Consider the following 15,413-nt stretch of genomic DNA (forward strand, 5'->3'; position numbering starts at 1 on the left):
GGAATGGGTAGTGGAAGAAGGTAGTGATAAATATGAACTTCAACCACACGACCAGTTACAGAAATGAGGACTATAATCATCATGAATCTTTCTTCCTTGTTTCATTATGATGATGATTGTATATGTACATAAAAAGAATTTTTGTCTTCTTCCCCAGACTTTTCCCTTATATAACAAGTTGTATCCCTTTCATGTCATAATATTTGAGGATGTTAAGTTTGAGAGTGAATATGACCCAAGACCTTGCACCCTATTCTGTATTGAATTAATGCGTTTCTGGTTGTACTCAGGAGAGTTGAACATTGTTAGGCAGAAATATATATATATGCCTGTCTGTTATTGTTTTTACTTAGATACTAAGTATGGTTTAAGGTAATGTGTATGGTGGCTGAGTTGACAAGGGGTGGACTGTGATGGTCAGGCTATTGTGTCAACTTGGCCAAGTAATTATGCCCAGTTGTTTGGTCAAGCAAGCACTGGGCTAACTGTAATACAAGGGCATTTATGGACTTCAGTCACCAATGACTTTCCTGCAGTAGATAGCTGGTTATAATTACATTAACCAAGGAGATTGCCCAGCAATGAGTGACACTTAATCCAATCAGCTGAATCCCTTAAAAGGGGAAGTGATTCCAGCATTGAGAATTTCCCAGCTTGCCTTTGGACAGCCAGCATCTCCCAGCACTCATCAAGGACCTTGACTGGACTTCCATTGCAGCCCCTGGTTGCACCTGCCTGCGGAACCTGGACTTGTGCATCCCCACGGCTGCATGAGGGCCTCTTATAGAATTGAATACTATTGACAGATACCTCTTGTTGATTCTGTTTCCCTAGAGAACCCTGACCGATACAATATGCAAAATTAGAATAGCTGCGTGAACCCCCATGTCCCATCGCTCAGCTTTAATTAACATTTTGCAGCTCTTATTTCATCTATGTCCCCCCTTCTCCACCAACATATATATTTTTTCCTGGTGTATTTTAAAGGAAATCAGATATTATAGCTTTTCACCCATAAACCTTTTGGTGTGTATTGCCAATAGATAAGAACTAACAAAGCAAAACAAAACCCACAATACCACTGTTATACTAAAAAAAATGAACAATTTCATGATATCTTCTAATAGCCATTCCACATTCAGTTCCATCCCCCCAATATTTTTTATTTTAAACAAACGGTCCATTGGAATCGAGATCCAAATCAATATTGCATTTGGTGGATCTCTTAAATCTCTCTGAATTTCTAACTGTCCCGTTCCCCACTCCCCTGCCTTTTCCTTAATTGCATTTATTTGAAGACCCTGGGTTGGGTCTAAATAGTGTTTGTCCTAGCCATTCCCATAGTTTAAGAGACCTTGTGCTCAAAGGATGCCTGAGTCTGGTTGAGTCAGGGTTTCTTCCCTGACCTCAGACCTCGACGTGCTATCATGTGTGCACTAGGGGCACCCCTACAGCCTGGCGGAATCCCACCACCAATTCCTAGACTGGCGGGCCACAAATCTCTAACACACTTGTGCTGACGGGGAGCTCACTCCCGCACAAAGCAGCTGTTGGCCTGTGCTCTCCGTTAGCACACTTTCCCGGGAACACCGGCTTCCGCGCTCAGGACTTCAGGTCAGTGGATGTTTCCTGGAAGAACCACCCATCTCCCTGACCCCGGGTCAGGCATTGTCCCAAGCGTGTTGCAGGGACAAACTCATTTAATGTTAACATTCGCGTTGGACAGAGGAGTCAACTCCGGCCTTGGCCACCTTCATAGTTTTCCCCATAACCTGGTATTAGCTTTTTCTCTTGTTATGGGACCTTGTGCATGGCGGGAAGCCCCAACTTACTCCGTTGATTGGCGATTCAGGACTTGGGAAAATGTTGAGGGCCTCAAAGTCCGGCTGGGAGCCTCCTGTTCTCGAGAGCCGTCTCTGGGCTGCGACGCGGGTGCCGGCCGAGCACGTCCCCCTGGCGGACACGGTGCTCAGATCGCGGGCAAGTTGAGGGCTTGCTCCCAGCTGCTGAAGTCCTGCTTTGCAGAGTGGGACGGGACAGACGCCCAGCTTCCATCCAGGCCCCCACGGAAGCCCCTGTGGGGTTGCCAGCCCCTGCTCTTCCCTTTGGAGGTTTACTTGGCACCAAGACGAAATGGCAGCTCCAGCCTGAGCCTCCGCCCTGCCCCTGTGAGTGCCCTGCACCAGCAGCCTCCTCCTCTCCAGCCGCTGGCCCGTTCTGCTCCTTCTCATTGGCACCTCTGTCTGGACACTGGTTGTTCGTTCAGCCCTTTGGACCACAGAGCTCCTGCTAGAAGGGGTGCGCGTCGTCACCAGTTAAGTCGTAAGAAACGCCCTCCGGTGGACTCGGTTTCCTTCTCTCCTACTTTCTTACGCTCCCTCGATGTCTGTGCCTCTCGTTTTTGCTTCCAGTACAGTCTGGGCCTCTCCACCGCTCCCACCCCACAGCTGTCCTGGTCCCTGGGGAAATAGGGTGTGGCGGTGAGGTGCTGTTCTAATTCCTCTCTGCTTACGCAAAGGTCATGCTGCATTTTCTCCCCCAGCCGGCAGGTGCCTGACTCTAGCTCCCCAGCCTGCTCTGCACACGTGGTCTTGAGCTTGCAGCCTTTTTGCATACCTTCCACTCCAAGCCCATCTCCCATGCTCTGGATGTTTCTTCTCCTCCCAGTGCCACCTGACTGCAGTTGCTCCAGTTTTTGGGCAGAGCTCCAGCCAGTCAGACCTTGTAAGACATTACAGCTTCACATCTCATCCACATCCGGATCATGTTTCTGACTTGGCCAGATGGGGGTATGGCGGTCTGATAATGACCCTCCAAGACATGTCCACACCTGAATCCCTGGAACCTGTGAATGCTTCTTTATTTGGAAAAAGGCTTTCTGCAGACGTGATTAAGGGCCTGGAGATGGGGGGTTACCCAGGTGGACCCTAAGTGCAATCACAGTTGTCCTAATGAGAGAGAGGAGCAGAGGGGATAAGGCACTCACGGGAGAGCAGGTGGCCATTTGACCACAAGGCAGAGATTGGAGCGATGTGGCCACAAGCCCAGGGATGCTGGCAGCCCCAGACCCTGGAAGAGGCAAGGAACGGATTTTCTCCTAGAGCCCCCGGAAGAAGCTCTGCCCTGTTGATGCCTTGAATTGTCTCGGTGAAATGGATTTTGGACGAAACAGTGAGGGGCTACTGTTCTATTGTTACCAAGTTTGTGGGTGGTTTGTTACAGTGGCCATAGAAGAGTAATACAGCAGGTATTTAGAAATGCAAATATTTTGGGAAGAGGAGCTTATCCACAGGTGGAGGCTGAAGAAAGGGGCTGAATCTCTTAATATGCTCTGTTTTTTGTTATTTAAGCTTTGGGTGTTGTCAAGTAGAGTATTAGCCAGGACTCTCTCATTGTGAGTTATAGAAAACCCACTCAAATTGGTTTCAAACAAAATGGGTTGGTGTAATTGAAACATTCCCGGGAAGTTCACCTTCAGGCATGGTTTGATCAAGGGACTTAAACAATGTCAGCACAGTCTGATGTCTCTTTTTGCCTTCTCTCCCTCACTAGTCCCTTTTCTTCTGTTTTGGCTCCATCCCAGTAAGGTTTTTCCTGCATGGTGTCAGGGTGAGCCCCAGCAGCTTCAGATTTACACCTTAACAGAATGGTACTTTCTTTTCTCAATAATCCCAGCTGCTGTCCAGGGATCAAGTCTGACATGATCGTCTTGGTTCATTTGCCCTTCCCTGAACTATTCACTGTGGCCAGGGGAAGGAAATATGCTATTTGGCTAGACTGGGACCACGAGGACTGAGAGTGGAGGAAAGGTGGTTCCTAAAAGGAAAACGAGGTGCTCCTCTCAGAATGAGAGGTGTGGCTGCTGGGCAGGCAGCGCAGGAGATGGGTGCTGCAAGGTGCGTCCAGCCTGGTGGCACCTAGTGCTAATGAGAGATGCCTTTGCAGGCTGGGGTAGGTTCCAGGTCACCAGATCATCAGGGGCGTGCTTGGAAATAAATGCCTGTCCATGCCAAGAGCCTCTCCTTCTGCCCCAGTCACTGGCACAAGAATCCCAAATATGAAAACCAGGTTCACAGCACCCACACACCGGAGGGCCCAGAAGATGAAGAGGCTGAGCAGGGAGGTCCCCGAGGGTGGAGGATTGAGCAAGGGAGCCAAGAAAGCTGTAGCAGCAGCCGTGGCCACGGGCCTCGCCTTTGAAGATCACGTTATCAGAACATCTTTGAACTTCTGCTGGCATTTACGTGACTCCTGTTCAATCTGGTGAAGGCCGAGTTTGGAAAATGGAAAAGGGAAGTGGGGGTGAGCACTTGTGCTCTTTTGGCAACCAAGGAACTGCTGTGGCTGGATGAGAACCTGCTTGCCCTGCCCCTTAGAAATGGGAGCCCCGGGACTGGGTGCGCTGACAGGTGCATTTGGCCGGGAGGGTGGCCAGTGGTTGAGCTGTGCTGCCCAGGAATCCCGCAGGACAAGCAGGTTAGAGGAGAAGGGAAGAGCTAAGGAGCTCTGGAGCCAGGTGTGCCAGGTGTGGCTCGTGTTAGCAGTGTGACCTTGGACAAGGTACCCTGACAAAGCCTCAAGACTACCTGGGTGCCCATCCTGCCACTTACTACCTGGATGTGCCTACACTCACCTGGGGCAAGTCACTAAACTATTTTGAGCTTTAATTTCTTCCTCTGTACAGTGAGGGTAATTCTAAAACTGACGGCCAATGTTGGGGCAAAGATTAGATGAGTGGGTGTTTGTAAAGTGGTTAGAACTGTGCCGACCACATTGCAGGTGTCACCAAAGAGTTTCCTGCTGTCATGTTGTCACGCTGGTGCAACTGTGAAATGAGATGATGAATGTAAATGTTTAAGGTGGGCTAGGGGAAGGTGCACTCATTTTTCTTCCCAGTTGAGTTTAAACTTCCTCTGGGCAGGGCCCTTTGTCTTGCTTGCCCTTTTTTTTTTTTTCCTATGATTTATTTATTACCCATCCTTTCCCTCCTCCAGTTGTTCACACTCACTGTCTGCTCTCTGTTCATCTTATTTTTCTTTTAAAGACTAATTTTTTTATTTCTTTCTCCCCCACCCCCACTCCCCACCCCTGTTGTCTGCTCTCTGTGTCCATTCGCTGTGTGTTCTTCTGTGTCCGCTTGCATTCTTGTTCAGTGGCACCTGGAATCTGTGTCTCCTCTAGGTGAGTCATCTTGCTGCGTCAGCTCTCTTGAGTGTGCAGCACCACTCCTGGGCAGGCTGAACTTTTTTTGTGCAGAGCAGCTCTCCTTACAGGGTGCACTCCTTGAGTGTGGGACTCCCCTACATGGGGGACACCCCTGCATGGCACGGCACTCCTTGCGCACATCAGCACTGCGTGTGGGCCAGCTCATCACATGGGTCAGGAGGCCCTGGGTTTGAACCCTGGACCTCCCATGTGGTAGGTGGACACTCTGTCAGTGGAGCCAGATCTGTTTCCCTGTTCATCTTTTTAGGAGGCACCAGGAACTGAACCTGGGACCTCCTCTGTGGGAGGGAGGTACCCAATTGCTTGAGCCATCTCTGCTCTCTGTTTTTTGTGTCTCTCATTATGTTGCCTTGCTGTGTCTCATCATTGTGTCATCTCACTGCATCAGCTCGTTGCGTTAGCTCGCCGTGCCAGCCTGTTGCAACAGCTCGGTGTCTTGCTCGTTGTCTTTAGGAGGCCAAGAACCAAACCCGGGACCTCCCATGTGGTAGGTGGGCACCCCAATTTTTTTTTCCTTTTTTTTTTTTTTTTTGCTTGCTTGCTTCTGAGGGCCCCAAGCACAGAGCAGACCACCCATCAAGTGCTTATTGGATGACTGTTGGGACAGACGTGTGTTCTGCAGTGGGCACCCTGACACGTGTTCCCAAGCCCCCAAGTATCTGAGTTATCTTGCCACAGTCCAGCTGGAGCCATTGCTTCCACGTGTGGGAGTGAAGACGGTGACCTTGCAGAAAATGGGTAATTTCACTGGAGAAGTTAAGTAAGCCCTTCGCGGCGTCGAGCAGAGGGTGCAGAGTAGTGGGGACGTGCCAGGGCGTAGGATGCAGGGACACACGCACACCCTCGCCAGGTGCCACCGGGGCTGTGCTCACCCTTTAGGTGGGAGCGAGGGGCACTCCTTTAGAATGACAAAAGTCAGGGTGGTGGGTGCCTGTCAGTTCCTGTGGCAGAATCCCCGGGTAGCCGCTGGAGACACCTCGGCTCCCTCTGGGGAAACAGGGAGCCACGGGGTGAGGCCAGGGGTTGCCTTTCCTTCAGGAGTGCCGGCTCTGCGACCCCTGCTGTCTGCGCCGGCTGGAAGGGGGTCCTGAGCACAACCCCCCCCCCCACCTCCACCCGGCCACGGCAAGCCTCACCCGCAGGATCCTGGGTGGGCAGGAGAGCACTGGGGGAGACTGAGATCTCTGGGACCGTTAGGAATTATTGCCGGCTACTGGTGCCTCAGCAGTATTGGGGAAAGAAGAAAGGGCAGAGAGAGAACGGGGGGATTGGGCAGCTCAGACTTGCTAGTTCAGGGGTTTCTGGTAGCAAAAAGGAATCTGACAGCAAAGCAGAATTAGCTGGATTTAAAGAGATCAAAAGAAGTTCCACGCCCACTTCGTCTGTGCCTACTTATCAGGCGCCTATGAGCAAGATGCGTTTTATGTGCTTTTAAAATGGGTGTATATTTTCTGTCTCTCAAACAAGAATCATTTGAGGGCGATTCCTGAACAGCTGAGGAATCTACTCTTCAATAGTCAACAGAATGGTAAAAATTCCGCCTTGACGGTGAATCAGACTTTCTCCATGACCTCTAAACGCTGACTTGTCCGTGGAAATGAATTTGGCCCCAGGTGACCGGGAACCGATGACTACCCACTGTGTTAGACTGCACGAGCCTCTCGGTCTCGGCACCGTTGGCATTTGGAGCTGGGTCGTTCTTTGTAGGGCTGACCTGGGCATTGCAGGAGGCTTTGTAGCATCTCTGGCCTCTGCACCAGAAGCCAGTAGCTCCGTGTGGCAGGACACTGGAGAACGGCCCCCCAAAGATGTCTGCGTCTTCTTCCCCGGCCCCAGTACGTAGGTTAGGTTACGCGGCAAAGGGGAATCGAGGTTTCTAATCAGCCGACTTTGAGATGGGGAGATTATCCTGGATTATCTTGGGGGTGGGAGCTGCTAATGAAATAGCAAGGTCCTTCTAAGTCAGAGGTCTGTGAGCTTGAACTGAAATTCACAAAAACATTGTTCTCATGGGGATGTGTTGGTGCGGGTGTGATCTATTTATTAAATAATGCACGGTACAGTGTGGACTTAGTAAGGGATCTGTGGTTTTTACCTGCTGCTGCCAGAGGGGTCCGTGGAGCAAAAAAGGTTAAGGACCCCTGCTCTAAGTAGAAGAGGGAGGCAGAAGAAGGAGAACAGAGAGGTGGCAGAGTGAGGGCTCGGCCCACCGCTGCTGGCTTTGAAGGTGGAGGAAGACGCTGTTAGCCAAGGAATGCAGGTAGCCCCTAGAAGCTGGTTTCCCCCCAGAGCCTCTAGAACATTCTCCCCTAGACCCCCGGAAGGATCGCAGTGCTGCCAACACTGGGACTGTAGCCCGTCGAGACCCATTTTAGACTTCTGGGCTGTAGGGCTGTGAGATGATGGAATCTGTGTTGCCTTACACCGCCGCGCCGCTCGCGGTAATTTGTTACGGCACCACGAGGAATGAATGTACCCACCCTCCCCGCCTCGCCTCCCTGCTCCAGTCATTGCCAGATGTCCCTGGGGGCAAAGCCGCCCCTGGCGCAGAAGCCCTGGCAACTGTGGGGCGCCCGCCGTGTTGTTTCCCTAGAAACTGGGAGGGGGAGGGTTTCTCTCTTCTGCAAAGAGAATGAGGGTGGTAGAGGGTCCACCCAGCAAGGGTCGCTCTGGGCAGGGGGGGCCCGTGGCGTGGAAGGGGGCGGGAGCCACGGCCCCTCCATTCACACGGCCCTAAGGGGGTCCTGTCCATGCTTGTGCGCTTTGGGATGGAACTAGGAAAGAAGCTGAACTAACTCCAGTTGCACCGTGAAAGAGAATATGAAAGTACAGTAAAACGCTAGAAGGTCGGCCGAAGCAGGATTCCCAGCAGACACCGAGGCAAGGAGGGGATGGCACGCCAGGGTGCCCCTGGTGCGGTTCGTGGGGGCCCTTGGGTGGGGAGGGGAGGCTGGGGGCCACCAAGTCCGGGCTCTGGACCAAACAGTCTCCCCCCACCTCCTGGGTTTCTTGGGCCTAGCCCCGATGGTGTAATTCTGTTTATTTTGCTGACTACGAAATCCATATGGTTCTGATTTCTTCCTTGTAATCCGTCATCTCTGTGTGGCTTAGGAGCCAGAAACCGCGCAAAGCCGTCTTTGAAGTTGTTGTTCTGGGGTAAGTAGGAAGTTGTGCTCTTCCAGGGTGCAGTGGGGCAGCCTCGAGGTTCACTTTTGCTTCGACTCTGGGAGTTTATCGTGGGAGGTGGGCTGGCAGGGCCCCGCGCTCGGCCCGAAGGGGAGGAGCGGGAGAGCTCGCAGCGCCCGCCCTGGGAGTGCACGGCCCCGCCTCGCGGCCCGGGGGCTTGGTTCTTGGGGCGCTCAGGGGGAGCTGTACCTGACAGGCAACAGCTTGCGGTGCCCAAGGGCAGACTGAAGGCAGAAGCAGGGAGAGAAGCAGGAGGCAGGGGCGAGGCAGTGAGAAAGCAGAACGCGGAGCGGGGCGCTGCCTGTGTCCGCGGTGCGTTGATGCGAAGGGCACGACGGGCGCGTGGCCTGGTTGGATCCAGCTGGCGCGGGGAGGTCAGCGGGCCTTAGACTCACCCGCAGCGTTGGTTAAAACACAGATTCCTGGGCCCCACCTCCAGAGTTTCTGATTCGGGAGGTCTGGGGTAGGGGCCCAAGATTTTGTACTTTCTGACAAATTCCCAGGTGACGTGAAAGCAGCAGGGATGGGGACCCTGCTTTGGAGAAAGTCGGGCAAAGAACAAGAAGAGAGCAACCTTCATCATTTAAATTGATACAAATAACCAGTAGTTCTCAGAACTTTAAAGTTTATATGTGAGCATCTCCAGTTTGATCAATGAGAAGACAGTGTCATCATCGCTGATTATTTTTTCAAGGTGAAGCATTTATTTTTAAAATCGTTATACAGAAAAATGGACTGTTTCAGTAGATAGTTCTATGAATTTTTTCTAATAAATTTATTTATTTCTTCCACCCCCTTTTTGTTTTTCACTTGCTATGTCTGTTTGTCTTCCTTATTTCTTTAGGAGGCACTGGGAGCCGAACCCGGGACCTCTGATATGGGATGGAGGTGCCTAATTGTCTGAGCCACCTCTGCTCCCTGCTTTGCTGGGTCTCTCATTATGTTTTTCCTCCCTGTGTCCCTTGTTGTGTCATCCTGCTGCATCAGCTCACTGCGCCTGCCTGTTGCACCAGCTTGCCATCTGCTTTAGGAGGTACTGGGAACTCTGCTCCCTGCTTTGTTGTGTCTCTCATTATGCTTTTTCCTCTTGGGTCTCTGGTTGTGTCAGCTCGCAGTGCCTGCCCATCACACCAGCTCACTCTCTTTAGGAGGCATCGGAGTCCAAACCAGCGACCTCCCTTGTGGTAGGCAGGGGCCCAGTAGCCTGAGCCACATCTGCCTCCCAGTTCTAGGAATTTTAACACTCACATAGGTTATAGTGAGTTGTGGAACTACTGCCTCAAGCAGGATACAAAACAGTTCCATCCCCCTGCCAAAAATCACTTATACTGTTCCTCTGTGGTCACTTCTGCCGCACCCCTAACCCATGATCTGTTCCCCACCCATGTGTTCTGCCTTTTCAAGAATGTCGCATCAGTGGACTCATGTAATATGTAACCTTAGAGACTGATTTTTTTCACTCAACCTAATGCCTGTGAGAATTATCCCAGGTGTGTTCCAGGAATCCACAATTTGTTCCTTTCTGTTGTTCAGTGGTGTTCCATTGTCTGGATGCACCACACTTCCTGCAGCCATTCCCCTGTTGGCAGTCTTTCGGACTGTTTCCACTTGGAGGTTTTTAGGAATGTTCTCTGAACATTCATGTATAAGGCTTTGTATGGAGGTGTAAGTTTTCATTTGTCTTGGGTAAATACCCAAGAGTGGGATTGATGGATCTTGTGTATAGAAAGTAATGTCTGACTTTATCGGAAACTTTTGGACTCTCCTCCAGACAGCCTACACCCTGTTGCATTCCCTCTAGCAATGTATGAGTGTTCTAGTTGCTCTGCATCCTTGTCCACACTTGGGATTGTCAAAAATTTATTTTAGTCATCCTAGATCATCCCCGATTTCAAAATGTGTGGGATTCAGAATGGCTCAGAGAGTTGTCCCAGGTTACTCCTCATCTTAACAACCCTTGAGAGATGCAAATTGGGCATTCTTGGGTGGGTGTCCGTGCTAAGGGAGAACGATTATTCCACATGCCGAATCAAGGAACCAGTAGTCTCTGCGTGGTGCTGGCGACTTTGGCGCTACCAAGGCACGGGTGGCAGGGCTCAGCCCCGTGCTCGGGGAATAGGGAAACTAGAGATGAGGAGGAAAAGGTGGCAGCAGAGAGCAAGTGCGTATCCTAGAAGCACGAGGTGGAAGGCGAGGAGGCTACTTCTCCATCCTCCCCCACCGTCCGCTTATTTTAAGGTGGAGGCTCAGCGGGTGAAGCTGCCTGTGGCCTCTGGACTCTTTGCCGGTGGTGGGCAGAGGTGGAAGGCTGCCTTGGTTTCTAGAAGCATCCTTGGCCATAGCACCGGGGCCAGCCATGGGCTATTCCCCTTTGTGCTCGAGGAATAGAACTGCAAATCGATACACCTGGTCCAGGTGGCGGTAGCTCGCTCAGCGCTGTGGCCTCAGGTCTGCTCCGAGCAGGGTTTGTCTTTAGGAAGGAGTTTGTTCAGGGGGCGATGGCCGCAGCTGAAACCAGAGGAGGCGACTTCGTGGGAGGAAGGGGTTCACGGAGACCGAGGCCTTCCTCCAGAGGCCGCCCACCCACCCTCGGGAGGGCAGCAGGCGCAGCTGCCCTGGAAGGCTGCGGACGTGCTTTCCCCGTTGCCGAATACTTGTGTTTCATTCTGAATATCATTTGTTTGGTTGCCACGGCAACGTCAAGCCTCTTTTTTAATGCTAACCTGCGTGGCTGCAACTTTCTATATATAAATGCTGCTTTTGCACAGTGAATTAGCTGATGCCACGGGGAAGCCGCGGATGTGGAACGGGTGGCAGAAAATGACCAGCGTGTCCGACTCGAGCCAGGAGGGACCGCAGGGCTGAGGTGAGTTGGAGCCCGGGCGGCTGGCCGATGTCCGGCCCCGGCGCTCGCACCTCCTGGGAGCAGGTGGAGGGAGAGGGTGGCCCACAGGGAGCCAGGCAGGGGAAGCCCTCCTCGAATGGTGAAGGCCGCTCCTTGCTGGGCCGCAGCTCGGCTCTGCTGCGGAGGGGTCCCGGTGACTCGTTCGGTCTCCCCTCTTGTCCTCAATGCCCCCAGCCGTCTCTTCTCGTTCCTTTGGGCCATCGGGGTCTCGCTGGGACTCACAGCTCCGGCCAGCACAAGGCTCTTGAGACGGGCTCGGGGGCAGCGAGCTCTCCTTGGTCTCCTCCGACCTGCGCTGTTTTCCTGTCCTGGAACCCTGCCGCCTCTGTTTCTGCCTGTTCTCTTATTTTCCAGTATGGCTGGGCCACATGGCTCCACACGGTGTGGGTGGAATTCTCAGGAGAAGCCAAGAAGGTTGAACCTAGAAGGGACCTCAGGAATCGGCCCGTGCAGCCCCCGCAGCCTGTGGACAGGGAGGGGACGTGTCCTGCCAGGTTTCGCCTCCCCAGGCATGGATCAGAGCCGGGCCGGAACCCAGGTCCACTCTGACCTTTGACTCACTCGTGTGTGCATGAGTGTGTACACCTGTCTGAGTGTATGCACCAGAGTTAAAGGGACTGTGAAGAGGGCAGCACCCTCGCGGAAACTCCTTTCTCTTGTAGCAAGTCGGGGGCCTGTTTACAGACCCAGAATTATGTAATGTAATTGGAAGCCAGATAGGCTTCTGGAGAGAGCATGGAGCTTGGAGTCTGGAAAATTTGGATTCACATGGATTCACCCACTGTCTACCCGTGTGAGAATTTTGTCAGTGTTTCTGAGCTCCCTTTCTCTACTTAAACACTAGAGGTACTAAATACCTCCCTGTTGGGACAGAAACCTGTCAAGGACGGCGTATGGGGCGTGATGAGCATGGGATGCGTCTGAAGGTCAAGTGGTCTATAGGCCATAAGGCGTCCTTTAAGTGCTGTTCTCCCATGGCTGGTGGAGGGAGGCACTGGGTCTAGAGGACTTTGGTAGGGTCAGAGGATTTCCAGAAGATTGGGGTTCCCGACATCCTGCCAACTGCAGTACAATTTTGTAGTTGCTGGAGTGTCCCATTAGGGCTCCCTCTCCTGTAACGAACAGTCGACAAATGTCTTGAGCGCATTGGATCCAAAAATATGGGCCCTGCTCCTGAAAGGAGGAGATGTGCACCATTCTCTTCTGAGCACTGTGGGTGGGATGCGTTCCCCAGAGCCGAGAGGGTCGGAATTGGGGCGCAGTCCTCTGTCCGGATGGGTCAAGAGAAGTCAAGCCAAGGAAAGGAATCCTGTCTCGGAGCTTTTGTTATTGAGATGGAGGCGAAGGAGGGAAATCTGAAATAGAAGGTGGAGATGAGGTAAAGCAGTGTCTTTTGAACCCTGAACCATGAGTGTCGGTGCCAACCAGCACCAGCAGCAGCAGAATGGAAAAACGCCCGAGAGCGTTGCCTGTGCTACGAGCAGCTTCTGTTGCAGGACACTTTTGCGTTGTGTGTCGACTGGGTGGGGATATGAGATGTTTCTATTTATTTTTTAATTTGGGGTGCAAAAAAGTGTGAGACTGGGCCTGGAGTGGTGGCTGGAGGAGGTGGGACTCTCCCCTGGAGATGGAGGGAGAAGCTTGGGAAGGTTCTGAGGCCGGGCAGAGCCTCGGTGCCTGGGTCATCTTGTGACACCACGGTGACGCAGCATGCGGTGCGGATGAGGCGGGAGGTCTGGGCTGACAGCAGAGGCCCCTTGGCCCCGTGGCCTCGGCTGAGCAGGGCCACCCCGGGGGGCTGGTGGAGAGCATCCCTGCGGCCCGCCTGCCTCGCTTTGCAGCCATCCCAGCAGCCCCCGCGCTGCTGCTCCAGGCCCCCGAGCCCGGCGGCTTAGAGGCTTGGATACTGCTCTCCCAGCCCAGAGGCGAGCCCCCCTTCCGTGCCACCAGGCCCCACGCTCCCAGGGTGCTGGCTTCCGCCCCTGGGTCTTGCTGCCCTGTGGGACTTTCTCTACTCGCCGTGACTTGTCATCCCACCTTCAGACCCCGTGGACGTGCGTCTGTCTGTCCTTGCCAGGCGCCTGGTTCCCCAATCCTTGCTTCTTGATCAGACTGCTCAGTACGTGCCTTTGCCTCTGCCCCTCCCCTTTGCGGGATGTACCCCACATGCCTCCCTCCTTAACCCTCCCCTTTGGAATGCGCTCACCAGCCGATGGGGTGCCCCATTGCCGCAGACGGCGTGGGATGGCCTTCCCCGGGCACCCTGGAAGCCTTGTCTTGTGCTTTCTGCTCAGCCAAGGGAGGTTAGGTCCAGGGTGCAGGAGCACAGCGCCAGGATGGGTGGAGGGAGTGGGCCCCAGGCCTGGAGCCTTGGGAAAGTGCAGGGACCCTGGACCAGCCGCACCTGCAGGAGGCGGGGGTAGTAAAAGGTGCTGGCGGCACTGCGCCTGCAGAGACTGACTCCGTAGTCTGGGGGGGGACAGTGTTCAGTTTTTAAAGCTCGAGAATCCTCCCTTCCTATGACTGCTTACGCAGCCACCTGACAGTAAAACCGGAGGTTGTATACTGGTGGCCAGTGGGCGGAATCCAGGACAGGGCTGCGTTTTTGTTACTTCTTTGTTTTGGTGTGCTCTTTGGGCAGTGCTTTCCTTCAGAGACTTTCAGATTGGTTGCTAACATCTAAAAATCCGGATATTTCACCCTACAAATTCAGATTCCCAGTTTCTCTTTTTAAAAGTGAGAGGCTGGGGAGCAGGTGTAGCTCAGTGGTTGAGCACCTGCTTTGCATAGCCAGGGTTGGGGTTCATTCCCAGTACCTCCTAATAATAATAAAAGAAATAAATGAGAGGCTTTGGCAGCCCTGGAGCCTGCTGCCCTGTTGAGTAGTGGGTTTTCCAGTTTGCCACGGTCCCCACCCTCCTCTGCTGTTCCTTAGCACTAAGGCTGGATGGAATAGCTGCTTTTATTCGTAGCCTTTGTGGCGTTTCTCTTGTGGTTAAGGGAAAAGTGAAACCTTTCCTGAACCCTTGTCTAAGAAAGAGGAAAAATAAGAGGGCCATGTTTTTCAAGATGATTTAAAGAACCTGCCTTTTTTTTTTTTTTGAAAATGATTCATTGGTCTACTAAACATCAATTTTCTAGGTTCAGGGGTAAATTTAGAACAGGCTTTTTTCCTCTCTCTCTAGATCAGTGGTGCCCTGAACCAGCAGCCTGCATCCCTCGGGAATTTGTTAGAAATGCAAATCGTTGGCCTCCACGCAGACCTATTAAGAAACTTGAGGGGGGAGCAGCACTCTGTTTCAAGGGCCCTTCTGATGCATGCTGAAGTTTGAAGACCAGTGCTCTGAATGGCTGGGTCCTGGCAGGGGAATCCCGGAAATCGGAATTCCAATGCGATGCTAGCCGCTGTTGTGGCCACTTTCCATGGGGAAGAAAGAGGGGGGATCCCTAGAAGTGAGGGAATTAAGGCCTACACTCCCAGGCATGTTCAGGGGATGCTCCTGAGTTGGAGGAAGCCTCCCAGCTTATGCGGTGGCAGCAAATCCCGGTCCTTTTATGTCCAGCCCCTCCAGCCCTGTGTCCCATCAGAGCAACCCCACGAACAGGCCTGGGAGGTGGTATCGGACCTCCTGCCCAGGGGCCCAGCTGTGGGTGGTCCCTGCAAACCAGGGAGGGAGTTGGGGCACGTGGAGAGGGGCCAGCCGGGCTGCTCGGGCTCACCAGGGGTAGCCAGGCATACGGGGCCAGGGACCTTTGGATGAAAATAACTGACCAGTTCTCTAAAAGCAGGTAGCCAGGCCGCCGTCACCCACGTGCATTCCGTCTCTAGCATTGATAACGCAGGCTACTGTTTTGCTCCCTGGCTGAAGGCTGTCCTTACTCTAGGGGACAGCCGCAGCGAGCCAAGAAAGCAGGGCTTTTCCCAGCATGTTCTTTTGGAGGGCCCTGGACTCTTGCAGAGTGTTTCAGGGACCCCCTACCAAGCCATCGATGATTTTTGTCCCCTGACCCACTTCGTCTGTGTTTTAGGGAGGCCCTGGCAGCATTTAAGCATGTAAGACGACTCCTAGTATAAAACAGATGATCCCGTGGGCTC

The 15,413-nt window shown here is 53.0% G+C and overlaps 1 protein-coding gene across 2 annotated transcripts in view; it reads left to right on the top strand.

Annotated features, from left to right (window-relative positions):
• Positions 1 to 15,413, top strand: part of GAS7 (growth arrest specific 7) — a 224,304-nt gene that overhangs the window by 94,229 nt on the left and 114,662 nt on the right. Inside the window, exon 1 of one of the 2 annotated variants that reach the window (XM_071210318.1) lies at positions 10,643 to 11,278. The exons of the other annotated variant lie outside the window; for it this stretch is intronic. The gene's annotated coding sequence lies outside the window, so the exon portion shown is untranslated. Of the gene's footprint in view, positions 1 to 10,642; positions 11,279 to 15,413 lie in introns of those variants that run through there. 2 annotated transcript variants of the gene reach the window in all.

This window comes from Dasypus novemcinctus, chromosome 21 (genome assembly GCF_030445035.2).
Source record: "Dasypus novemcinctus isolate mDasNov1 chromosome 21, mDasNov1.1.hap2, whole genome shotgun sequence".
Classification (NCBI taxonomy): domain Eukaryota; kingdom Metazoa; phylum Chordata; class Mammalia; order Cingulata; family Dasypodidae; genus Dasypus; species Dasypus novemcinctus.